The 27,190-nt window shown below is 46.4% G+C and overlaps 1 pseudogene; it reads left to right on the top strand.

The window, feature by feature from the left end:
- The first annotated feature begins 4,092 nt into the window (after nt 1–4,092).
- The window catches only part of LOC142916555 (uncharacterized), a 34,554-nt pseudogene continuing 11,456 nt past the window's right edge, over nt 4,093–27,190 (top strand).

Raw genomic sequence — 27,190 nt, 5'->3', positions numbered from 1 at the left:
GACAGTGCTGTGGGGGGAGATCCAATTTTGATTGGCTCCTCCCCTCATGGCATATGTGTCCACCACAGGGGCTAAACGGGGGCTCTGGACGGGTGCGAGGGGCTGGTAACCCCTCCACCTTCAATTAATTACCACGAAACCACGAATTAAACTGAAATATGTAACTAATAAGCTTGTGCCGGAGGCCCCGGGGGGCCAGGCGTCTATGACGTCTCCTGGCCAAACCCCAATTGGCGGAGCCAGGAGATTGAATACCTACCCTCGGGGCTACTCCAGAAACAACGAAAAGCCACTACGGGTGGCCACGTGGAATGTTCGAACGCTCACTGCAGAGGAGAGGCTGCCACTCCTCTGTCGGGAGCTGGACCGGTACCGCCTGGATCTATGCGGCATTCAGGAGGTCCGGTGGACCGGCTCTGGCTCCTGCCACCATGAGGGGTGGACAGTCCTCTACTCGGGGCAGCAGACTGCCAAACAACAGGTTGTGGGTCTTCTTTTGAACAAAAGAATGAAGAGGGCGTGGGAGCGTGGCGGTGAGGTGTGGGAAGCTGTAAGCCCCAGGCTACTTTGGGCTCGCCTTCCCATCAACCGGAGGCGAGGAATGGTGGTCGTGGTTACTTATGCCCCCACCGAAGATGAACATCCGTGGAGGGATGCAGGCAAAGCCGATGAGTCAGATGCCTTCTATGACCTCCTGTCACAGGTGCTGGCTAAAGTGGCCCCTCGGGATAGAGTCATCATGTTGGGTGACTTCAATGCCCGAGTTGGTCATGATGCTGGCACCTGGTCTGGAGTGATTGGAGGGCATGGACCAGATCAGCTCAATAACAACGGTAGGAGGCTGCTAGATTTTTGTGCAGCCCATGGGCTTGTAATTACCAACACGCTGTTCCGGCATAGGCGCATTCACACAACATCATGGATGCATGCCGGGTCCAAGCAAGAACATCTGCTGGACTACATAGTGACGGACCAGCGGATGCGAGCCCATGTCCTTGACACCAGGACCTACCGTGGAGCTGTTCTGCCCTCTGACCATCGACTAGTCATCTGTAAGATGCGCCTGCCATTCTTCTACTCCGGTGGTGGGTGTACACCCAGGACCCCATTCCAACCTAAAGTGGCCTGATCTCAGTTATCTGATGAAAGTTGCAAGCGAGAATTTAATCATCGCTTGTGGCTGGGATTGGCATCGTCCCCGACTCCTCCTGATGTCGAGGGTAAATGGGCGAGGTTTAGGACTGTGACTCATGCAGCTGCAATGGCTGCTTTGGGTACGCGGTCCAGACCTCCCCAGAGACCCTGGCTGACAGAGGAGGTGTTTAGGATGGTTGAGAAAAAGCGACAGGCCCACTGTCATCGGCTACAGAATCCCACGTCAGAGAATGAGGAGGCTTACCGCAGCCTTCGCTCGGAGCTTCGGAGAGCCGTGAGGCGCTGCAAGGATGGGTGGTGGTCGCGGGTTGCTGAGGAGATGGAGTCTGCCTCAGTGGCCCGTGATCACAAATCTCTATTTAACTCCATCAAAAAAGTAACCTGCAGCGCCACACCTATTACCATCATTAGGGGAAAAAACGGTGATCCAATCTCCGACCCCCAGGAACAGGTTCGCAGATTTGGTGAGCATTTCTGTGAGGTCCTGGGGGAGGGAAAATCCTTCAGCCAGGAAAACATCGTGGCACAAAGTGAGGATGACCCTGCTGAGGCTGCGGTGCCTCAAATATTGGAAGAAGTCACCCCCTGTGAGTGGCTGGCTGCGGTGCCATCTGCTGAGGAAGTATTGAAGGCGATCAGGAGTCTGAGACCAGGAAAGGCAGCGGGCAGAGATGATCTCCCAAACAAAATGCTGAGGGAGGGTGGCGTTTGTGCACAGACTGCCCTCTATGACAGCATAACAACAGTCTGGACCACTGGACGGGTTCCGCAGGATTGGAAGGATGCCCTGGTGGTCCCCCTTTTTAAGAAGGGTGACCGCACAGACTGTAACAACTACAGGGGCATCTCACTCCTCAGTGTGCTGGGAAAGGTCCTGGTAAGGATTATTCAGCATCGCCTTGCCAGGCACGCTGAGGAGAGGCTTGCGGAGCCCCAATGCGGTTTCAGGAAAGGGCGGTCCTGCACAGATGCCATATTTTCTGTCCGTCTGCTACAGCAGAGGTGTAGGGAATTCCAACAAGACCTACATCTCTGCTTTATTGACCTGGTCAAGGCCTATGATACTATCAGTAGGCCTGGGCTCTGGGTCGTTCTTCGTGCTTTTGGAGTACCTGACCCTCTGCTCACGATCATTAAGGACCTTCATGATGGTGAGCGGGCCAGGGTAAAACTGCGTGGCCGGGAGTCAGAGCCATTCCCTGTACACCTTGGGGTGCGACAGGGATGTCCTCTAGCTCCCACATTATTTAACATCTATTTTGACCACGTAGTTCGTGAAGCCTTCAATAGCTGTACCGGGGGAATCTCCATATGGTACAGATATAATGGGAGGCTAATCGATGCCCGGGTGCGGTCAAGGGATGGCTCCCTGTTGCTCAACCACGTTATGTATGCTGATGATTTTGTAATAGCTGCTCAGTCAGAGGAGGAGTTGGAGACGCTGCTGCTGAGACTGGAGCGTGCCACTAAGAGGTGGGGCCTTACCATCAGCCCCACCAAAACTAAGCACCTGCCTGGGTATTTTGTACCATCGGACACTCCACCCCCACAACTCCCAATCGGTGATGGGGCAGTTGTGGAGAGAGTGGAGAGTTTCCCATACCTGGGCAGTGTGCTTATGACTGGCTCCAGTTTAACAGCAGAGGTCTCACTCCGAATCAGTCGAGCGGCAATATCTTTTCATCGGTTGCGTAACGCTGTGTGGAAGCTACCTGGTCTGTCGCTCCGCACTAAGCTTCAGGTCTTCTCGGCCACGGTCATTCCCTCCCTTCTCTACGCTTGCGAAACGTGGACCCCCCTAATGGAACATCTTCGCCGGTTAGAAACATTTAGGCTGGCCTGCCTACGATCCATCCTGGGTTTAACCAGACTGGATTGTGTGAGGAGCTCACAAATCCTTGAAAGATCTGGGCAGGGTCCCATCGGTGAGCTCCTCCGGCAGGCAAGGCTGCGATGGCTGGGTCATGTAGCCCGCATGCACAGCCACCGCATGCCGAAACAGCTTTTGTTTGGCCGGATTGAGGGGGCTAGGCGGGCGCGGCACGGGCTAGAGAAGAGATGGAGTGATGTGGTACAGGAGGACGTGGAGCTGAGTGGACTCGCCGATGACTGGTACCAGCGGTGTCAAGATCGGCCTCTGTGGAGGAGGCTCGTGAAGGATGCTACTGGGCAGTTGGAGGCAGTCGCCCTCCAACAACAACGGAAGGCGGAGGAGCGACGCTCAGAACAACGAGCGAAGCGCCGGGTGGCGAAAGCACAGCAGGTTGGCACAGTAGGGGGCACAGGTGGTGCATCAGCCAGTCATCTCAGTCAGTCGACCCATGGCACCTGGGTCTGCCCCGTGACCTCCTGCCAGCGGGCGTTCGACACTTCACGTGGCCTCAGGGTGCACATAGCCTGGCACAAGCGTCGTGGTGACGTCACCGCCACTTAGTGGCGAATGGCGGTTGTTGTTGTCTGTGTGTGTCTGTGTGTGTGTATCTGTGTCTGTGTGTGTGTCTGTTTGTGTGTGTGTCTGTGTGTGTGTATCTGTGTGTGTCTGTGTGTGTGTCTGTGTGTGTGTGTGTGTGGAAGCGTAATGCATTGTAGTGTATCGGTTAGCGCTACGCTACGAACCCGGCGACCCGAGTTTGATTCCCGTTCACGGCCACCACCGGTGATGATTATTTGAACCGCTTCTGGGCCTCCCCTAGGTCGACTCAGCCTCAAACGAGTAACTGTTGTGGTGTGAACATCGCCACTGGGGAGACAAAGGCGACCGGACGTGGGGATCCAAGTCCCGGGCGAAGCCGGGTAGTACAGCTAGTCATGAATATATGAATGAATATAGACGTGTAAGTCACGTGTGACTGTATATATTAATTCCTCCATGGCTCGATACTGACGTGTAGATGGTGTGGATATTCTTATTTTCTGTCTGCAGCTGAGGCTGGTCTGATGGAGCAAAGGCCCTCAGCACAGCAGCTCGGTACGACAAGTCAACAATGCGACCGGCGTGCATACAGCACGGATCGGACTGGAAATTTGACACAGCACCAGAGAACTCACACAGGAGAGAAACCCTTTAAGTGCACTGTGTGTGACAAAGCATTTGCATGGCCATCAGTTCTTGAGACCCACCAGAGAACACACACGGGAGAGAAACCCTTCAGGTGCACTGTGTGTGGGAAGGCATTTTCACAGTCATCTGCTCTTAAAGTACACCAGAGAACACACACGGGAGAGAAACCTTTCAAGTGCAGTGTGTGTGGGAAGGCATTTTCAGATTCATCTACTCTTCAAAGACACCAGAGAATACACACGGGAGAGAAACCCTTCAAGTGCAGTGTGTGTGGGAAGGCATTTTCAGATTCATCTCATCTTCAGAGACACCAGAGAACACACACGGGCGAGAAACCCTTCAAGTGCAGTGTGTGTGGGAAGACATTTTCAGATTCATTTGCTCTTAAAACACACCAGAGAACACACACGGGAGAGAAACCCTTCAAGTGCAGTGTGTGTGGGTAGGCATTTTCAGATTCATCTCATCTTCAAAGACACCAGAGAACACACACGGGCGAGAAACCCTTCAAGTGCAGTGTGTGTGGGAAGACATTTTCAGATTCATCTGCTCTTAAAACACACCAGAGAACACACACCGGAGAGAAACCCTTCAAGTGCAGTATGTGTGGGAAGACATTTTCAGATTCATTTGCTCTTAAAACACACCAGAGAACACACACCGGAGAGAAACCCTTCAAGTGCAGTGTGTGTGGAAAGGCATTTTCACAGTTATTTGCTCTTAAAAAACACCAGAGAACACACACGGGAGAGAAACCCTTCAAATGCCCTGTGTGTGGGAAGACTTTTTCAGATTCATCTACTCTTAAAACACACCAGAGAACACACATGGGAGAGAAACCCTTCAGGTGCAGTGTGTGTGGGAGGACATTTTCAGATTCATCTACTCTTAAAAAACACCAGAGAACACACACGGGAGAGAAACCCTTCAGGTGCAGTGTGTGTGGGAGGACATTTTCAGATTCATCTACTCTTAAAAAACACCAGAGAACACACACGGGAGAGAAACCCTTCAAGTGCACTGTGTGTGGGAAGACATTTTCAGATTCATCTACTCTTCAAAGACACCAGAGAACACACACGGGAGAGAAACCCTTCAAGTGCAGTGTGTGTGGGAGGACATTTTCAGATTCATCTACTCTTAAAAAACACCAGAGAACACACACGGGAGAGAAACCCTCCAGGTGCAGTGTGTGTCGGAAGACATTTTCAGGTTCATTTGCTCTTAAAACACACCAGAGAACACACACGGGAGAGAAACCCTTCAAGTGCAGTGTGTGTGGGAAGGCATTTTCAGATTCGTCTCATCTTCAAAGACACCAGAGAACACACACGGGAGAGAAACCCTTCAAATGCACTGTGTGTGGGAAGACATTTTCATGGTCATCTGCTCTTAAAACACACCAGAGAACACACACGGGAGAGAAACCCTTCAAGTGCAGTGTGTGTGGGAAGACTTTTTCAGTTTCATCTGCTCTTAAAACACACCAGAGAACACACACAGGAGAGAAACCCTTCAAGTGCAGTGTGTCTGGGAAGGCATTTGCAAATTCATCAAATCTTAAAGTACACCAGAGAACACAAAAGCATCAGAAGATCCACAAGGAGTGGAGTCTGAAATCGGTTTGTGAAAGTCAAAGTGCCGCAATGAGCCCATCCCTCATGAAACACGAACCGGAAGAAAATCCCAGCTTGGACACTTTTAAAGGTATCGAGGTGAAATATGAAGAGGTGATGGTGAAGAGGGAAGAAGTGAAGGTAAAATGTGAAGATGAAGATTCCACTCCAAAATGGGACCTTCACATCGATGGAGGCAACGTGAAGCATGAGGAGAATTCTGACTGAGGCAGTTTGTGGAAGTGGAGGTGTGGGTGGACTTGCTCCTAGACAATACAAAGTCAAGTGGAGACCCGGTAGATGTGTAAGCTTGAGATGATGTCGCTCCAATAGATGCACCTTTGTCATAGGCCTTTAATGACAAGAACGTGAAGTTGGACACTTTGTGGGCCCGTGGGTTGGGTAGATCTGTAACCAGGAGCGAGAGACAATAAGCTCCCAAGCATTCACTATGTTATAATAATAATTGCATTTACACGGTGCTTCCTTAACCGCCTCAGCAACTCGGAGTTTTGTGTCGTACCTCGTTTGAAACACTCGAGCATCCCCAAGTAGCAGCTGCCCCTGTGTGGCACAAGGTGGTGGCCCTGCACCAGCCTGCATGTCGACAAGAACCTATCAGTAGGGGGCGATGATTGATGCGTCATCTCAGTTTGTGTAGTTTGTAGGTAATCTTGATTCGAAGCTTTCGTGGCTGCAGGAATCCACACTCTTGAGTTCTTTCGGTAAAGTCACCACGTGGGTAGAAACATAACAGATCACGGCGTTTAGATCACAACACAAGCAATCGTCATCAGGTGGGACAACCACAGCAAGAGAAACTGCTGAAGTAGTAGGCGCCTACTCCAGCAGTTTCTTATTATTGCTGCTGTGCTTGTCCCACCTGATGATGATTGCTTGTGTTGCCATCGAAGTGCCGTGATCTATTATTTGTAGCGTAATGTTTAGAATTTGATACATTTTGACCAAGACGCCAGCATGCAACGGCCTACTCATTTTGAATGACGCAACAATAGTACGGTGTACATACACTTTTGATTTAAAGCTTTCGTGACTGCAGGGATTCATATTCTTCGTTCTTTTGGTAAAGCCACGTAGAAGGGAAACAATAAAATAATAAAAATATAAAACAACAGAATTCTCACGACGTTTCGACTGCAGTGAGAATTTTATTGTTTTATATTTTGATTATTTTATTGTTTCCCTTCTACGTGACTTTGCCGAAAGAACCAAGAATATGTACATACACTGTTAAGCAGACGGTGCACATTTTTAAAAATAGCTTCTTGTTCATACGATGTAACCTGATGCAGGATATTTCACTGCAGTAATTAAATTTTGTTAATATGCTTGTCAATAATTAAGAATGAATACTTGTCTGATTGTGCGTGTACATGTAACATTTTTCTATGTGTGTCAAACATTGATTAAGTGTTCAAATCTAGATTAAGTGATGTTAGGACAAAGTGTGTGTGTGTGTTTGGAAGTAACCTGTACAGATCACTCGGGTGAGACCCATTGTTCTTGTGATACAGGTCAAAGGGTACTTTTGTGTTTCACGAAGTGTCTGCCTCTCGAGCAACTCATCGTCTTTGAAATAGGGAGCACGCTCGGATCATTCATCAGTTACAAGGCATACCACTTGAAAGTTACACGTATAGGAGGAGGTACATTCCCTACAACACGAATTGTAGTTTTGTCTTACGTGTTGACGTAGATTTTGTCTAACTGGGACTAGAAATGCTCTTTGCTGATTAACGTCTGGATGTTCGGACCTATCGTTTGAAGCAAACCCCACTGCTATTGTTGAGACGCTGTGCACCAATAATGGTCCAACACATTGACGGCCTTCAGGCCAGGAAAGTCACAACATTTGCACACGAAGGACGCATTCACGCAAGTACCCCATGCTCCGTTTTGAAGTTTTAAAATGAAACATCTTCGAATTGTGTTGTTTTGAATTAGATGATTTTATTTACTCATTAAAAGCTTGTATCAATTTACATCTGGAAGACTTCATTGAAAAGTACATTTCGTGTGAATTTTCTCTCGTCATTAAGTAAATGGCCTTGCCGGGGGTTAGGTTCAATGTGGACACAAACAGGGTACATACACAGTGTATACACACAGTGTATACACAGTGTACACACACAGTGACACACACAGTGTACACACACAGTGACACACAGTGACACAGTGTACACACACACAGTGTACACACTCAGTGACACACACTGACACAGTGACACAACAACAACCGCCATTCGCCACTAAGTGGCGGTGACGTCACCACGACGCTTGTGCCAGGCACAGTGACACACACACAGTGACACAGTGACACACACAGCGACACACAGTGACACAGTGTATACACAGAGTGTACACACAGTGACAGTGTATACACAGTGTACACACACAGTGTACACACACAGTGACAGTGACACAGTGACACACATAGTGTGCACACACAGTGACACACACACAGTGACACACAGTGTACACACACAGTGTACACACAGTGACACAGTGACATACACAGTGACACAGTCACGTAACAACCGCCATTCGCCACTAAGTGGTGGTGACGTCACCACGATGCTTGTGCCAGGCACAGTGACACACACACAGTGACAGTGACACACACAGCTGCACACAGTGACACACAGTGACACACAGTGTATACACACAGTGTACACACACACAGTGTACACACAGTGTATACACACGCAGTGTATACACAGTGACACACAGTGTACACACACAGTGTACACACACAATGTATATACGTACACACAGTGTACACACACTGTACACACACAGTGTACACACACAGTGTACACACACAGTGACACACAGTGACACACACAGTGACACAGTGTACACACACATAGTGTACACACACACAGTGTATACACAATAATGTCCACGTTGCTGAGCCCACGCACCCAAGGGAGGGAGCAATGGAAAATGAATCTAAATCAACTTAAACTCCAACCCTGTCACGTCACCACTCTGCATTACCTCATCGGCGTGAAACGCCAGGGGGAGGTGTACCTCGCTAGTGACGTCATGTCACCAAGGTATTCACCCCAACCCCGCCCACCGCGCTCTTGAGCGTGACGTCACCTCCGCTTGGGTCACTGTCGATATCGTTCCAGTGGCAATCCTTATTTGGGCAAAGCTACGCCCAGTACTCTTTGGTTCTATTGGGTAAATTCTAGATTTAAAGCTTTCGTGACTGCTAGGATCCATACTCTTTGGTTCTATTGGGTAAAGTCACGTAGGTGAAAATAAAATAAAAAATTAACAAAAAATCACGACGTTTCGGCCACAACACAAGCGGCCTTCATCAGGTGAAGGGACGAGACTGTCTGGAGGACAGCGCTGGAGTGGAAGAAGCCACGCTTAGATCACGACCTTTAAGCTGTGTGAGAAGAAAAAGACCAAGCGCCTTGACAAAGGAATTAGCATATAATTTGGCATTGAAATGGCTCATTGAAATAGCTAAGTTAAAGTATACACATCCGCAGAGGTACCCCTTGATAAAGGAATTAGCATCGAATTTAGCATTGAAATAGCTGAGTGATTAGCTTGTAACTGGTCACAGAAATAGCTATGTTAAAGTCAGAGCATATACATTCAACGAGGCACCTAGTACTCATCACGCCCAGTGACTGGCGGCTCATTAACATAATGTGTCCGTTAAAGCCGTCGCGAGTTTATTGCGACGGGTTCAGCGCCCACGCCCCTGTCCCTCCACATATGGGCCGGCCTCATTAACATAATTTATTCAGTTGTAGATTCGCTCTTGGGAGGGAAGTGACGTCATACTACTTCCTGCTGTCGCGAGGTAACAGGAAGTTGCCGTTTGTGCGCTTGCACTGAAATCCGAGATGAGAAATTCTCATCGTTGTGGTGGTGGTCGTGGTGGTGGTGGTTGTTGTTGTTGTTTACCAAGGTAGAGCCTCTCTCTCGTAGGGATGTCAATTGAGTAGCAACGAGCATGGGAATCGATGTCCAGGTTGGAACTTTACAACGCGGGGCCTAGCCACGCGGGGCCTTGCCTCCTGCCCTCGCCTGATTGCATTTACTTTAATTATCTCGCTATTTGTCTTCACCCGGCTCGCCACTTTGTAACTTTGTTTTATTGTAAATATTCACGCAGTTTTTATTTTCGTTCTTTTGTTACCAGGCCAAGCCCGCTTGAGCTGCTATACCGCTCTTGTTATCAGAAGCGACCTGCCCACAACAACACAAGGTGAGGCTTTGTCAACGTGTGTGAATGTTTTGACTTAAAACTTTGGTGACTGCAGGAATTAATATTCTTGGTTCTTTCGGTAAAGTCACGTAGATAGAAAATAAAATTAAAATAACAATAAAATAAAAAATTGAAAATAAAGCAAAAAACCCACGACGTTTCGATCGCAACACAAGTGGTCTTTATCTTATTGAATTTAATCTGTTATTTTTATTTTCTATCTATGTGACTTTACTGAAAGAAACAACAATACGTGTGTCAATGTGTCTATCGGTCAAAGACGCTAAGCGCGTGCCGCTGTTGACTCTGAATGTGTGGAGGGGAACACTTCACCACGGGGAGAGAGAGAGACAGAGACACGGATAGCCTCGGCTATGTTGATGATCCTCGATTCATTACTTGGTGGAGTGAGGAAGAATTAATGCTGAGCAGATGAAGGTGGCCAGGCATGGTTCTGGTCACACCGCCACCTGTTTACCCATGGCAGTGTGTGACAGTGTCAAGTTTGTGTTTGCAGTAAAGTCTATTAACTCTGTTGAACACGGAGGTTATATCAAAACAATAGTTTATTTTTGTATTCCTCTGGAACTCTTACTAAGAATGGAAACAGGAGATGAACACAGCACACACATGCAGCTGAATTCGGAACTGTTCATCCCAGCATTCAAGGACATCTGAGCCTGGATTCACACCTCTAAGTTGCGATTGAACATTAATTTATGCATTTCTGCCTAACACAAATAGTATTGTTTTCAACACCCTTTGCTATGTCAGCTGAATTTAGCTTTCATAAATATTCCTTTTGTAGTCAGACAGCCAAATTTGTGTGCTTAGAGTTTTGGGTTAACATTCATCTTGGAAGATATGAAGGCTTCCAGGCATATTAATGACATTTTCCCTCTCATTGTGTGCCCTAACAGCCCGTGGAGAGAAACCCTTCAGGTGCACTCTGTACGTGAAGGCGTTTGCACGTTCATCAAATCTGATGAATTTGAGAAACTTTTCATTACATCATGAATATATTAATAAGTATAGACGTGTAAGTCTCGTGTGCATTCCTCTGTGCCTGACATGTAGATGGTGTGGATATTCTTTGTTTCTGTCTGCAGCTGACGCTTCCTCTGCAGAATTGGTCTGATGGAGCAAAGGCACTCAGCGCAGCTCGGTGCGACAAGTCAACAATGTGACCAGCATGCATACAGCACGGACCGGACTGGATATTTGACACGTCACCAGAGAACACACACAGGAGAAAAACCCTTCAGGTGCACGATGTGCGGGATGGCGTTTGCACAGTCATGTAATCTTGTAATACACCAGAGAACACACACGGGAGAGAAACCCTTCAAGTGCAGTGTGTGTGGGAAGGCATTTGCACATTCATCTTCTCTTAAAAAACACCAGAAAACACACATAGGAGAGAAACCCTTAAAGTGTACTTTGTGCGGCAAGGCGTTTTCAGATTCATGTCATCTTGTAACACACCAGAGAACACACACGGCAGAGAAACCCTTCAAGTGCACTGTGTGCGTGAAGGCATTTGCACATTCATCTGCTCTTGTAAAACACCAGAGAACACACACGGGAGAGAAACCCTTCAGGTGCACGATGTGCGGGATGGCGTTTACACAATCATATAATCTCGTATTACACCAGAGAACACACACGGGAGAGAAACCCTTCAAGTGCAGTGTGTGTGGGAAGGCATTTGCATGGCTATCAGTTTTTCAGACCCACCAGAGAACACACACGGGAGTGAAACCCTTCAGGTGCAGTGTGTGTGGGAAGGCGTTTGCACATTCATCAAGTCTGCAAAGACACCAGAGTACACACACGGGAGAGAAACCCTTCAAGTGCAGTGTGTGTGGGAAGGCATTTTCACAGTCAACTGTTCTTAAAAGACACCAGAGAACACACACAGGAGAGAAACCATTCAAGTGCAGTGTGTGTGGGAAGGCATTTTCACAGTCAACTGTTCTTAAAAGACACCAGAGAACACACACAGGAGAGAAACCCTTCAGGTGCTTTTTGTGCGGGATGATGTTTGCACAGTCATCAAATCTTCAAGTACACGAGAGAACACACACGGGAGAGAAACCCTTCAAGTGCACTCTGTGCGGGAAAGCGTTTGCACAGTCACCACATCTTCAAAGACACCAGAGAACACACACGGGAGAGAAACCCTTCAAGTGCAGTGTGTGCGTGAAGGCATTTGCACATTCATCAAATCTTCAAGTACACCAGAGAACACAGAAGCATCAGAAGATCCACAAGGAGTGGAGTCTGAAATCAGCTTGTGAAAGTCAAAGTGCCGCAATGAGCCCATCCCTCATGAAACAAGAACTGGACGAAAATCCCAGCTTAGACACTTTTAAGGTATAAAGGTGAAATATGAAGAGGTGAAGCTGAAATATGAAGAGGTGAAGGTGAAATGTGAAGAAGTGATGAGCGAAGAAGTGAAGGTAAAATGTGAAGATGAAGATTCAACTCCAAAATGGGACCTTCACATTGTGAAGCAGGAGGAGAATTCTGACTGAGGCAGAGCGAGGCAACTCCCAGCAGTTTGTGGAAGTGGAGGTGTGGGTGGACTTGCTCCTAGACAATACAAAGTCAAGTGGAGACCCGGTAGATGTGTAAGCCTAAGACGATGTCGCTACAATAGATGCACCTTTGTCACAGGCCTTTAATGATTAGAACGTGAAGTTGAACACTCATTTCTTAGGTTCATCCTGCAGAGTAAGGGCGGCCAGTCTTTGTGGGCCCGTGGGTTGGGTAGATCTCTAACCAGGAGCAAGAGCCAATAAGCTCCCAAGCATTCATGGTGCTTGCTTAACCACCTCAGCAACTCGGAGTTTTGTGTCGTACCTCGTCTGAAACACTCGAAGAGCATCCCCAAGTAGCAGCTGCCCCTGTGTGGCACAAGGTGGTGGCCCTGCACCGGCCTGCATGTGGACAAGAGCCTGTCAGTAGGAGGCGATGATTGATGTGTCATCTCAGTTGTGTAGTTTGTAGGTAATGTTTAGAATTTGCTACATTTTCACTCAGACGCCAGCATGCAATGGCCTCGTTTTGAATGACACAATAGTATGTTTTACATACACTCTGAAGCAGACTGCAACTTCTTTTTTAAAAGCTTGTTAATACGATGTAATGTGATGCAGGATATTTCACTGAAGTAATTCAATGTTGTTAATATGCCTGTCAATAATTTAGAATGTATACTTGTCTGGTTTTGTGCATACTTGTAACATTTGATCTGTAAGGGTCAAACATTGAATAAGTGATGTTAGGACAAAGTGTGTGTGTGTGTTTGGAAGTAACCTGTACAGAGAACTCAGGTGAGACCCGTTGTTCTTGTGATACAGGTCAAACGGTGTTTTTGTGTTCCACGAAGCATCTGGAGCAACTCATTGTCTTTGAAATAGGTAGTACGCTCGGATCATTTATCAGTTACAAGGTATACCACTTAAAGGCTACACGTATAGGAGGAGGTACATTCTCTACAACACGAATTGTAGTTTTGTGTTACGTGTTGACGTAGATTTTGTCTAACTGGGACTATAAATGCTCCTTGCTGATTAACGTCTGGATGTTCGTTACCTATCGGTTGAAGCAAACCCCACTGCTGTTGTTGAGACGCTGTGCACCATTTAATGATCCAACACATTGACGGCCTTCAGGCCAGGAAAGTCACAACATTTGCACACGAAGGACGCATTCACGCAAGTACCCCATGCTCCGTTTTGAAGTTTTCAAATGAAACATCTTTGACTTGTGTTGTGTTTTGAATTAGATAATTTGTATTTCTTCATTAAAAGCTTGTTTCAATTTACATCTGGAAGACTTCATTGAAAAGGACATTTCGTGTGAATTTTCTCTCATCATTAAGTAGATGGCCTTGCCGGGGGTTCGGTTCAATGCGGACACAAACACAATGTACACACACAGTTTATACACAGTGTACACACAATGTACAGACAGTGTACACAGACAGTGTACACACACAGTGTACACAGTGTACACAGAGTGTACACACAGTGTACACACACTGTATACACAAAGTGTACACACACACAGTGTACACACACAGTGAACACACAGTGTACACACACAGTGTCTGTACACAGTGTATACACTGTACACACTGTACACACACGCACAGTGCACACACACAGTGTACACACACAGGGTACACACAGTGTATACACAGTGTACACACACAGTGTACACACACTGTATACACAGTGTACACACACAGTGTATACAAAGTGTACACGCAGTGTATACAAATAGTGTACACACAGTGTACACACACAGTGTGCACACACAGTGTACACAAACTGTACACACACAGTGTATACACACAGTGTACACACACAATGTACACACACAGTGTACACACACACAGTGTACAAACACGCAGTGTACACACAGTGTATACACACAGTGTACACACAGTGTACACACACGCAGTGTACAGACACAGTATATACACAGTGTACACACACAGTGTACACACACACAGGGTAAACACAGTGTACACACACACAGTGTACACACGGTGTACATACAGTGTATACACCCAGTGTACACACACAGGGTACACACACAGTGTATATATATACACACAGAGTGTACACACAAAGTGACATAGTGACACACACACACTGACACACAGTGACACGCACACAGTGACACAATGACACACAGCGACACACAGTGACACAGTGTATACACACAGTGTACACACACACAGTGTACATACACAGTGTATACACACACAGTGTATACACAATAATGTCCACGTTGTTGCTGAGCTCACACACCCAAGGGAGGGAGCAATGGAAAATGAATCTAAATCAACTTAAACTCCAACTCTGTGACGTGACCACTCTGCATTACCTCATCGGCGTGAAACGTCAGGGTGAGGTGTGCCTCGCTAGTGACGTCATGTCACCAAGGTATTCACCCCTCCCCCGTCCACCGCGCTCTTGAGCGTGACGTCACTTCCGCTTGGGTCACTGCCGATATAGTTCCAGTGGCAATCCTTATTTGGGCACAGCAACGCCCAGTGACTGATGGCTCATTAACATAATGTGTCCGTTAAAGCCGTCGCGAGTTTGTTGCGACGGGTTCAGCGCCCACGCCCCATCCCTCGACATATGGGCCGGCCTCATTAACATAATTTATTCAGTTAGTCGCTCGTGGGAGGAAAGTGACGTCATACTACTTCCTGCTGTCGCGAGGTAACAGGAAGTTGCCGTTTGTGCGCTTGCACTGAAATCCGAGATGAGAAATTCTCATCGTTGTGGTGGTCGTTGTGGTGGTGGTTGTTGTTGTTGTTTACCAAGGTAGAGCCTCGCTCTCTCTCCTAGGGATGTCAATTGAGTAGCAGCGAGCATCGGAATCGATGTCCAGGTTGGAACTTTACAACGCGGGGCCTAGCCACGCGGGGCCTTGCCTCCTGCCCTCGCCTGATTGCGTTTACTTTAATTATTTCTCTTAAGTTTAATTTGTCTTCACCCGGCTCGCCACTTTGTAACTTTGTTTTATTGTAAATATTCACGCAGTTTTTATTTTCTTTTGTTACCAGGCCAAGCCCGCTTGAGCTGCTATACCACTCTTGTTATCAGAAGCGACCTGCCCACAACAACACAAGGTGAGGCTTTGTCAACGTGTGTGAATGTTTTGACTTAAAACTTTGGTGACTGCAGGAATTAATATTCTTGGTTCTTTCGGTAAAGTCACGTAGATAAAAAATTAAATTAAAATAACAGAAAATAAAATTAAATGAAGAATATATTTTTTTAAATAAAGCAAAAAACCCACGACATTTTGATCGCAACACAAGTGGTCTTTATCTTATTAAATTTAATCTGTTATCTTTATTTTCTATCTACGTGACTTTACTGAAAGAACCAACAATACGTGCGTCAATGTATCTATCGGTCAAAGACGCTAAGCGCGTGCCGCTGTTGACTCTGAATGTGTGGAGGGGAACACCTTCACCACGGGGAGAGAGAGACAGAGACACGGATAGCCTCGGCTATGTTGATTGATCCTCGATTCATTACTTGGTGGAGTGAGGAAGAATTAATGCTGAGCAGATGAAGGTGGCCAGGCATGGTTCTGGTCACACCACCACCTGTTTACTCATGGCAGTGTGTGACAGTGTCAAGTTTGTGTTTGTAGTATAGTCTATCAACTCTGTTGAACACGGAGGTTATATCAAAACAATAGTTTATTTTTGTTTTCCTCAGGAACTCTTTATAAGAATGGAAACAGGAGGTGAACACAGCACACACATTCAGCTGAAGTCGGAACTGTTCATCCCCAGCATTCAAGGACATCTGAGCCTGGATTCACACCTCTAAGTTGTGATTGAACATTAATTCATGCATTTCTGCAAAACACAAATAGTATTGTTTTCAAAACCCTTTGCTATGTCAGCTGATTTTAGCTTTCATAAATATTCATTTTGTAGTCAGACAGCCGAAATTGTGTGCTTAGAGTTTTTGGTTAACATTCATCTTGAAGATATGAAGGCTTCCAGGCATATTAATGACATTTTCCCTCTCATTGTGTGCCATAACAGCCCGTGGAGAGAAACCCTTCAGGTGCACTCTGTGCGTGAAGGCGTTTGCACGTTCATCAAATCTGATGAATTTGGGAAACTTTTCACTACATCATGAATATATTAATAAGTATAGACGTGTAAGTCACGTGTGCATTCCTCTGTGCCTGACGTGTAGATGGTGTGGATATTCTTTTTTTCTGTCTGCAGCTGACGCTTCCTCTGCAGAATTGGTCTGATGGAGCAAAGGCACTCAGCGCAGCTCGGTACGACAAGTCAACAATGTGACCAGCGTGCATACAGCACGGACCGGACTGGAAATCTGACACGGCACCAGAGGAGTCACACAGGAGAGAAACCCTTCAAATGTACTGTGTGTAACAAGGCATTTGCATGGCCATCAGTTCTTCAGACCCACCAGAGAACACACACGGGAGAGAAACCCTTCAGGTGCAGTGTGTGTGGCAAGGCGTTTGCACAGTCATGTAATCTTGTAAAACACCAAAGAACACACACGGGAGAGAAACCCTTCAAGTGCAGTGTTTGTGGGAAGGCATTTGCACAGTCATCTGATCTTGTAAAACACCAGAGAACACACACAGGAGAGAAACCCTTCAAGTGTGCTCTGTGCGGGAAGCCGTTTGCAGATTCATCAACTCTTCGAAGACACCAGAGAACAAAAAGGCATCACAAGGAGCGGAGTCGGAGTCTGAAATCAGCTTGTGAAAGTCAAAGTGCCGCAATGAGCCCATCCCTCATGAAACAAGAACCAGACGAAAATCCCAGCTTGGACACTTTTAAAGGTATCAAGGTCAAATGTGAAAAGGTGAAGGTGAAATGTGAAGAAGTGATAAGCGAAGAAGTGAAGGTAAAATGTGAAGATGAAGATTCATCTCCAGAATGGGACCTTTACATTGATGAAGGCAACGTGAAGCAGGAGGAGAATTCTGACTGAGGCAGAGTGAGGCAACTCCCAGCAGTTTGTGGAAGTGGAGGTGTGGGTGGACTTCCTCCTAGACAATACAAAGTCAAGTGGAGACCCGGTAGATGTGTAAGCCAGAGACGATGTCGCTACAATAGATGCACCTTTGTCACAGGCCTTTAATGACAGTAATGTGAAGTTGAGCACTTTGTGGGCCCGTGGGTTGGGTAGATCTCTAACCAGGAGCAAGAGCCAATAAGCTCCCAAGCATTCACTATGTTATAACAATTGCTTTTACATGGTGCTTGCTTAATTGCCTCAGCAACTCGGAGTTTTGTGTCGTACCTCTTCTGAAACACTCGAAGAGCATCCCCAAGTAGCAGCTGCCCCTGTGTGGCACAAGGTGGTGGCCCTGCACCGGCCTGCATGTGGACTAGAGCCTGTCAGTAGGGGGCGATGATTGATGTGTCATCTCAGTTGTGTAGTTTGTAGGTAATGTTTAGAATTTGCTACAATTTCACTCAGATGCCAGCATGCAATGGCCTACTCGTTTTGAATGACACAATAGTACGTTTAACATACACTTTGAAGCAGACTGTGCAACTTTTTTTAAAAGCTTCTTGTTAATACGATGTAACGTGATGCAGTATATTTCACTGCAGTAATGGTTAATATGCCTGTCAATAAATTTAGAATGTATACTTGTCTAGTTTTGTGCATACTTGTAACATTTGATCTGTAATGGTCAAACATTGAATAAGTGATGTTAGGACAAAGTGTGTGTGTGTGTTTTAAAGTAACCTGTACAGAGAACTCAGGTGAGACCCGTTGTTCTTGTGATACAGGTCAAAGGGTGTTTTTGTGTTCCACGAAGCATCTGCCTCTGGAGCAACTCATTGTCTTTGAAATAGGTAGCACACTCGGATCATTCATGAGTTACAAGGCATACCACTTGAAAGTTACACGTATAGGAGGAGGTACATTCTCTACAACACGAATTGTAGTTTTGTCTTACGTGTTGACGTAGATTTTGTCTAACTAGGGCTAGAAATGCACCTTGCTGATTGACGTCTGGATGTTCGTTACCTATCGGTTGAAGCAAACCCCACTGCTGTTGTTGAGACGCTGTGCACCAATAAGGGTTCAACACATTGACGGCCTTCAGGCCAGGAAAGTCACAACATTTGCACACGAAGGCCGCATTCACGCAAGTACCCCATGCTCCGTTTTGAAGTTGTAAAATGAAACATCTTTGAATTGTGTTGTGTTTTGAATTGGATGATTTTATTTCTTCATTAAAAGCTTGTATCAATTTACATCTGGAAGACTTCATTGAAAAGGAGATTTCGTGTGAATTTTCTCTCGTCGTTAAGTAGATGGCCTTGCTGGGGGTTCGGTTCAATGCGGACACAAACAGTGTACACACACACAGTGTACACACACACACAGTGTACACACACAGTGTATACACAGTGTACACACACATAGTGTACACACAGTGTACACACACACAGTGTACACACACAGTGTACACACACAGTTTACACACACAGTGTATACACTGTACACACAGTGAACACATACAGTGTACACACACAGTGTATGTACACAGTGTAAACACGTAGTGTACACACACTGTATACACAGTGTACACACAGTGTACACACACACAGTGCACACAGTGTACACACACAGGGTACACACACAGTGTACACACACACTGTATACACAGTGTACACACACAGTGTACACACACACACAGTGTACACACACACAGTGTACACACACTGTACACACTGTACACACATACAGTGTACACACAGTGTACACACAGGGTACACAGTGTACACACACACAGTGTACACACACAGTGACACAGTGTACACACACAGTGTATATACATAGTGTACACACACAGTGTGTGCACACGCAGTATATATACACGCAGTATATACACACTGACACAGTGACGCACACATAGTGACACACACAGTGACACAGTGACACACACAGCGACACATAGTGACACACAGTGTATACACACAGTGTACACACACAGTGTATACAAACGGTGTACACACACACACTGTATACAAACAGTGTATACACAATTCTAGATTTAAAGCTTTCGTGACTGCTAGGATCCATACTCTTTGGTTCTATTCTATTAACAGACAACGGGACAAGAAGTCGCAACTCATCGAGACGCTGACCTTCCTCAAAAGATGCCACGATCACAAGCTTAAAGGTCGTGATCTAAGCGTGGCTTCTCTCACTCCAGCGCTGTCCTCCAGGCAGTCTCGTCCCTTCACCTGATGAAGGCCGCTTGTGTTGTGGCCGAAACGTCGTGATTTTTATTTTATTTTCACCTACGTGACTTTACCCAATAGAACCAAAGAGTATAGTGTACACACACACACAATGTACACACACACGCAGTGTACACACAATGTACACACACAGTACACACACACACAATGTACACACACAGTGTACACACACACAGTGTACACATACACAGTGTACACACACAGTGTATACACATAGTGTACACACACACACACAATGTACACACACACAGTGACACAGTGACACACACAGTGTACACACACAGTGTACACACAGTGACACAGTGACGCACACAGTGATACACACACACAGTGTACACACACACAGTGTACACACAGTGTACACACACACAATGTACACACAGTGTACACACACACAATGTACACACACACAGTGTACACACACAATGTACACACACATAGTGTACACACACAGTGTACACACACACAGTGTATACACAGTGTACACACACAGTGTACACACACACAATGTACACACACACGCAGTGTACACACAATGTACACACACACACAATGTACACACACAGTGTACACACACAGTGTACACACACAGTGTGTGTGTACACACACAGTGTGTGTGTACACACACAGTGTACACACACACAGTGACACAGTGACACACACAGTGTACACACACAGTGTACACACAGTGACACAGTGACGCACACAGTGACACACACACACACACAGTGTACACACACACAGTGTACACACACAATGTACACACACACACAGTGTAAACACACACAGTGTACACACAATGTACACACACAGTGTACACACACACAGTGTACACACACACAATGTACACACACACACACACATAGTGTACACACACAATGTACACACACACACAGTGTACACACACACAGTGTACACGCACAGTTTATACACACAGTGTACACACACGCAGTGTACACACACAGGATATACACAGTGTACACACACACACAGTGTACACACGGTGTACATACAGTGTATACACCCAGTGTACACACACAGGGTACACACAGTGTATATATACACACACTGTACACACACACAGTGACACACACAGTGTATACACATAGTGTACACACACACAGTGACACACAGTGTGCACACACAGTGTACACACACACAGTGACACACACACAGTGACATAGTGACACACACACAGTGTACACACACACAGTGTATACACAATAATGTCCACGTTGTTGCTGAGCTCACACACCCAAGGGAGGGAGCAATGGAACATGAATCTAAATCAACTTAAACTCCAACTCTGTGACGTCACCACTCTGCATTACTTCATCGGCGTGAAACCCCAGGGGGAGGTCTACCTTGCTAGTGACGTCATGTCACCACGGTATTCACCCCTCCCCCGTCCACCGCGCTCTTGAGCGTGACGTCACCTCCGTTTGTGTCACTGCCAATATCGTTCTAGTGGCAATCCTTATTTGGGCAAAGCTACGCCCAGTGACTGGTAGCTCATTAACATAATGTTTCTGTTAAAGCCGTCGCGAGTTTATTGCGACGGGTTCAGCGCCCACGCCCCCATCGCTCGACATATGGGCCGGCCTCATTAACATAATTTATTCAGTTACACAGCCGCTCGTGGGAGGGAAGTGACGCCATACTACTTCCTGCTGTCGCGAGGCAACAGGAAGCTGCCGTGTGCGCGCTTGCACTGAAATCCGAGGTGAGAAATTCTCATCGTTGTGGTGGTGGTGGTTGTTGTGGTGGGGGTGGTGGTTGTTGTTGTTTACCAAGGTAGAGCCTCTCTCTCTCGTAGGGATGTCAGTTGAGTAGCAGCGAGCATGGGAATCGATGTCCAGGTTGGAACTTTACAACGCGGGGCCTAGCCACGCGGGGCCTTGCCTCCTGCCCTCGCCTGATTGCGTTCACTTTAATTATCTCGCTTAAGTTTAATTTGTCTTCACCCGGCTCGCCACTTTGTAACTTTGTTTTATTGTAAATATTCACGCAGTTTTTATTTTATTTTGTTTGCAGGCCAAGCCCGCTTGAGCTGCTATACCGCTCTTGTTATCAGAAGCGACCTGCCCACAACAATACAAGGTGAGGCTTTGTCAACGTGTGTGAATGTTTTGACTTAAAACTTTGGTGACTGCAGGAATTAATATTCTTGGTTCTTTCGGTAAAGTCATGTAGATAGAAAATTAAATAACAAAATAACATAATATTTTTTCTTTTTTTAAATGAAGCAAAACACCCAACAACATTTCTATGGCAACATTAATGTTGAAGATGCGAGGGCTTACAGGAATATTTATGACATTTGCCCTCTCATTGCGTGCCATGACAGTGCTGTTTGCACAGTCACACATAGTCACTGTAAGATGTTTTTCTTGGTCGTGGTTTTGTTTTGTTGCTTGTTGTGGTTGCACCCGATTCAAGAGCCGAATGGCTCACGGGACTATAACCAAAATAAATCAAACTGAAAATCAAAAAACTGAAACCGCGTGATGAATTTTGGGAAAGTTTTTCACTGCATCTCCAAATATATATAAAAGGCAAAGTTGTGATTGTGTGTGTTGTCTGTTCAAAATGTTTAGCGTACTTCCCGACATGCAACAAACTGGAAATTTGCCATGTGGGTACTTTCCAGACTGTACACCGTGCAAACATTATACAAATACACTTTTGTGTTTTTTTTGGGGGGGGGGAGCTCAATAATGTATAGATTTTTTGCACGGCAAGTGAGCTGTGACGTCAAATCTGTCTCGTGACCCTCGTATGTGGAAGCGTCACGCATTGTAGTGTAGCGGTTAGCGTTGTCTGTGTGTGTGTGTCTGTGTGTGTTTCTGTGTGTGTGTATCTGTGTATCTAGGTCGACTCAGCCTCAAATGAGTACCTGGTGTGGTGTGTAAACATCGTCACTAGGGAGACAAAGGCGGTCGGGCGTGGTGCTGGCCACCCACCCCCTCGTGTACCGTTCCGGCCTTCATAGGTGCTCGCTAACAGCACTTGTCCCTACAGTCTGTTAAGGCTATACGGGGGATCTTTGTATCTGTGTGTGTGTGTGTGTGGAAGCGTCACGCATTGTAGTGTAGCGGTTAGCGCTACGCCGCGCTATGAACCCGGCGACCCGAGTTCGATTCCCGCTCACGGCCACCACCGGTGATGATTATTTGAACCGCTTCTGGGCCTCCCCTAGGTCGACTCAGCCTCAAACGAGTAACTGCTGTGGTGGTGTGAACATCGCCACTGGGGAGACAAAGGCGGCCGGACGTGGTGGATCCAAGTCCCGGGCGAAGCCGGGTAGTACAGCTAGTCATGAATATATGAATGAATATAGACGTGTAAGTCACGTGTGACTGTATATATTAATTCCTCCATGGCTCGATACTGACGTGTAGATGGTGTGGATATTCTTATTTTCTGTCTGCAGCTGACGCTGGTCTGATGGAGCAAAGGCAGTCAGCACAGCAGCTCGGTACGACAAGTCAACAATGCGACCAGCGTGCATACAGCACGGATCGGACTGGAAATTTGACCCAGCACCAGAGAACTCGCACAGGAGAGAAAGCCTTCAAGTGCACTGTGTGTGACAAGGCATTTGCATGGTCATCAGTTCTTGAGACCCACCAGCGAACACACACAGGAGAGAAACCCTTCAAGTGCACTGTGTGTGTAAAGGCATTTTCACAGTCATTTGCTCTTAAAAAACACCAGAGAACACACACGGGAAAGAAACCCTTCAAATGCACTGTGTGTGGGAAGACATTTTCAGATTCATCTACTCTTAAAACACACCAGAGAACACACACGGGAGAGAAACCCTTCAGGTGCAGTGTGTGTGGGAAGACATTTTCATGGTCATCTGCTCTTAAAACACACCAGAGAACACACACGGGAGAGAAACCCTTCAAGTGCAGTGTGTGTGGGAAGACGTTTTCAGATTCATCTACTCTTAAAAAACACCAGAGAACACACACGGGAGAGAAACCCTTCAGGTGCAGTGTGTGTCGGAAGACATTTTCAGGTTCATTTGCTCTTAAAACACACCAGAGAAGACACACGGGAGAGAAACCCTTCAAGTGCAGTGTGTGTGGGAAGGCATTTTCAGATTCATCTGATCTTCAAAGACACCAGACAACACACACGGGAGAGAAACCCTTCAAGTGCAGTGTGTGTGACAAGGCATTTGCATGGCCATCAGTTCTTAAGACCCACCAGAGAACTCACACAGGAGAGAAACCCTTCAGGTGCAGTGTGTGTGGGATGATGTTTGCACAGTCATCAAATCTTCAAGTACACGAGAGAACACACACGGGAGAGAAACCCTTCAAGTGCACTCTGTGCGGGAAGGCGTTTTCACAGTCACCACATCTTAAAGTACACCAGAGAACACACACGGGAGAGAACCCCTTCAAGTGCAGTGTCTGTGTGAAGGCATTTTCACGGTCATCTGCTCTTAAAACACACCAGCGAACACACACAGGAGAGAAACCCTTCAGGTGCAGTGTGTGTGGGAAGACATTTTCAGATTCATCTACTCTTAAAAAACACCAGAGAACACACACGGGAGAGAAACCCTTCAGGTGCAGTGTGTGTGGGAAGGCATTTTCAGATTCATTTGCTCTTAAAACACACCAGAGAACACACACGGGAGAGAAACCCTTCAAGTGCAGTGTGTGTGGGAAGACATTTTCAGGTTCATTTGCTCTTAAAAAACACCAGAGAATGCACACGGGAGAGAAACCCTTCAAGTGCAGTGTTTGTGGGAAGGCATTTTCAGATTCATCTAATCTTCAAAGACACCAGAAAACACACACGGGAGAGAAACCCTTCAAGTGCACTGTTTGTGGGAAGGCATTTTCACGGTCATCTGCTCTTAAAAAACACCAGAGAACACACATGGGAGAGAAACCCTTCAAGTGCAGTGTGTGTGGGAAGGCATTTGCAAATTCATCAAATCTTCAAGTACACCAGAGAACGCACAAGCATCAGAAGATCCACAAGGAGTGCAGTCTGAAATCAGCTTGTGAAAGTCAAAGTGCCGCAATGAGCCCATCCCTCATGAAACACGAACCGGAGGAAAATCCCAGCTTCGACACTTTTAAAGGTATCGAGGTGAAATATGAAGAGGTGATGGTGAAATGTGAAGAAGTGAAGGTGAAATGTGAAGAAGTGATGGTGAAGAGTGAAGAAGTGAAGGTGAAATGTGAAGATGAAGATTCAAATCCAAAATGGGACCTTCACATCGATGGAGGCAACGTGAAGCAGGAGGAGAATTCTGACTGTGAGGCAGAGCGAGGCAACTCCCAGCAGTTTGTGGAAGTGGAGGTGTGGGTGGACTTCCTCCGAGACAATACAAAGTCAAGTGGAGACCCGGTAGATGTGTAAGCTTGAGACAATGTCGCTCCAATAGATGCACCTTTGTCACAGGCCTTTAATGACAAGAACGTGAAGTTGGACAATCAGTTCCTTGGTTCAACCTGCAGGGTAAGAGCGGCCCGTCTTTGTGGACCTGTGGGTTGGGTAGATCTTTAACCAGGAGCGAGAGACAATAAGCCCCCAAGCATTCACTATGTTATAATAATTGCATTTACACGGTGCTTTCTTAACCGCCTCAGCAACTCAAGAGTTTTGTGTCGTACCTCGTCTGAAACATCCCCAAGTAGCAGCTGCCCCTGTGTGGCACAAGGTGGTGGCCCTGCACCGGCCTGCATGTGGACAAGAGCCTGTCAGTAGGGGGCGATGATTGATGCGTCATCTCAGTTGTGTAGTTTGTAGGCAATCTTGATTCGAAGCTTTCGTGGCTGCAGGAATCCACACTCTTGAATTCTTTCAGTAAAGTCACCACGTAGTAGAAACATAACAGATCACGGCATTTAGATCACAACACAAGCAATCGTCATCAGGTGGGACAACCACAGCAAGAGAAACTGCTGAAGTAGTAGGCGCCTACTCCAGCAGTTTCTTGTTGCTGCTGTGCTTGTCCCACCTGATGACGATTGCTTGTGTTGCCATTGAAACGCCGTGATCTATTTGTAGCGTAATGTTTAGAATTTGATACATTTTGACCCAGACGCCAGCATGCAACGGCCTACTCGTTTTGAATGACGCAACAATAGTACGTTGTACATACACTGTTAAGCAGACGGTGCGTATTTGTAAAATAACTTCTTGTTAATACGATGTAACGTGATGCAGTCAATTTCGCTGCAGTAATTCAATGTTGTTAATATGGCCGTCAATGATTTAGAATGAATACTTGTCTGATTGTGCGCGTACATGTAACATTTTGTCTGAGGGTCAAACATTGAATAAGTGATGTTAGGACAAAGTGTGTGTGTGATTGGAAGTAACCTGTACAGAGAACTCAGGTGAGACCCGTTGTTCTTGTGATACAGGTCAAAGGGTACTTTTGTGTTTCACGAAGCATCTGCCTCTGAAGCAACTCATCGTCTTTGAAATAGGGAGCACGCTCGGATCATTCATCAGTTACAAGGCATACCACTTGAAAGTTACACGTATAGGAGGAGGCACATTCTCTACAACACGAATTGTAGTTTTGTGTTACGTGTTGACGTAGATTTTGTCTAACTGGGACTAGAAGTGCTCCTTGCTGATTGACGTCTGGATGTTCGTACCTATCGGTTGAAGCAAACCACACTGCTGTTGTTGAGACGCTGTGCACCAATAATGGTCCAACACATTGACGGCCTTCAGGCCAGGAAAGTCACAACATTTGCACACGAAGGACGCTTTCACGCAAGTACCCCGTTCTCCGTTTTGAAGTTTTAAAATGAAACATCTTTGAATTGTGTTGTGTTTTGAATTAGATGATTTTATTTCTTCATTAAAAGCTTGTATCAATTTACACCTGGAAGACTTCATTGAAAAGGACATTTCGAGTGAATTTTCTCTCAACGTTAAGTAGATGGCCTTGCCGGGGGTTCGGTTCGATGCTGACTTTCACCTGTTTGGGATTGCGGGATCGAGATAAGGCGACACGGAGCTGGCCGTGCGAGAAGACCGCTGTCTGCAGATCGATTCCAACGTAATCGAACGTCTGTCCCTGCGCCTCCGTCGTCCATGCAGGGGGTGCGTAGGTTTGCAGCGCCCCCTGCATGAAAACAACGGAAAGTGCAGCGCTCATCACAGATAGATAAAGTTGTGCGCTTATATTTAAAATGTTGTTCTTTTATAAGGTGATGTTGAAATCGAAAAGTGTTTGGCCAGTTGATGATTTCAATCAGATTGATTCATTATGCACCACATTA

This window comes from Petromyzon marinus, unplaced genomic scaffold, assembly GCF_048934315.1.
Source record: "Petromyzon marinus isolate PM22_M1 ecotype Great Lakes invasive population unplaced genomic scaffold, UKy_Petmar_22M1.pri1.0 PM_G_Scaffold_4, whole genome shotgun sequence".
NCBI lineage: Eukaryota > Metazoa > Chordata > Hyperoartia > Petromyzontiformes > Petromyzontidae > Petromyzon > Petromyzon marinus.
Note: the sequence above shows the minus strand (reverse complement) of the source record. Positions and strands in the feature narration are given on the sequence as shown.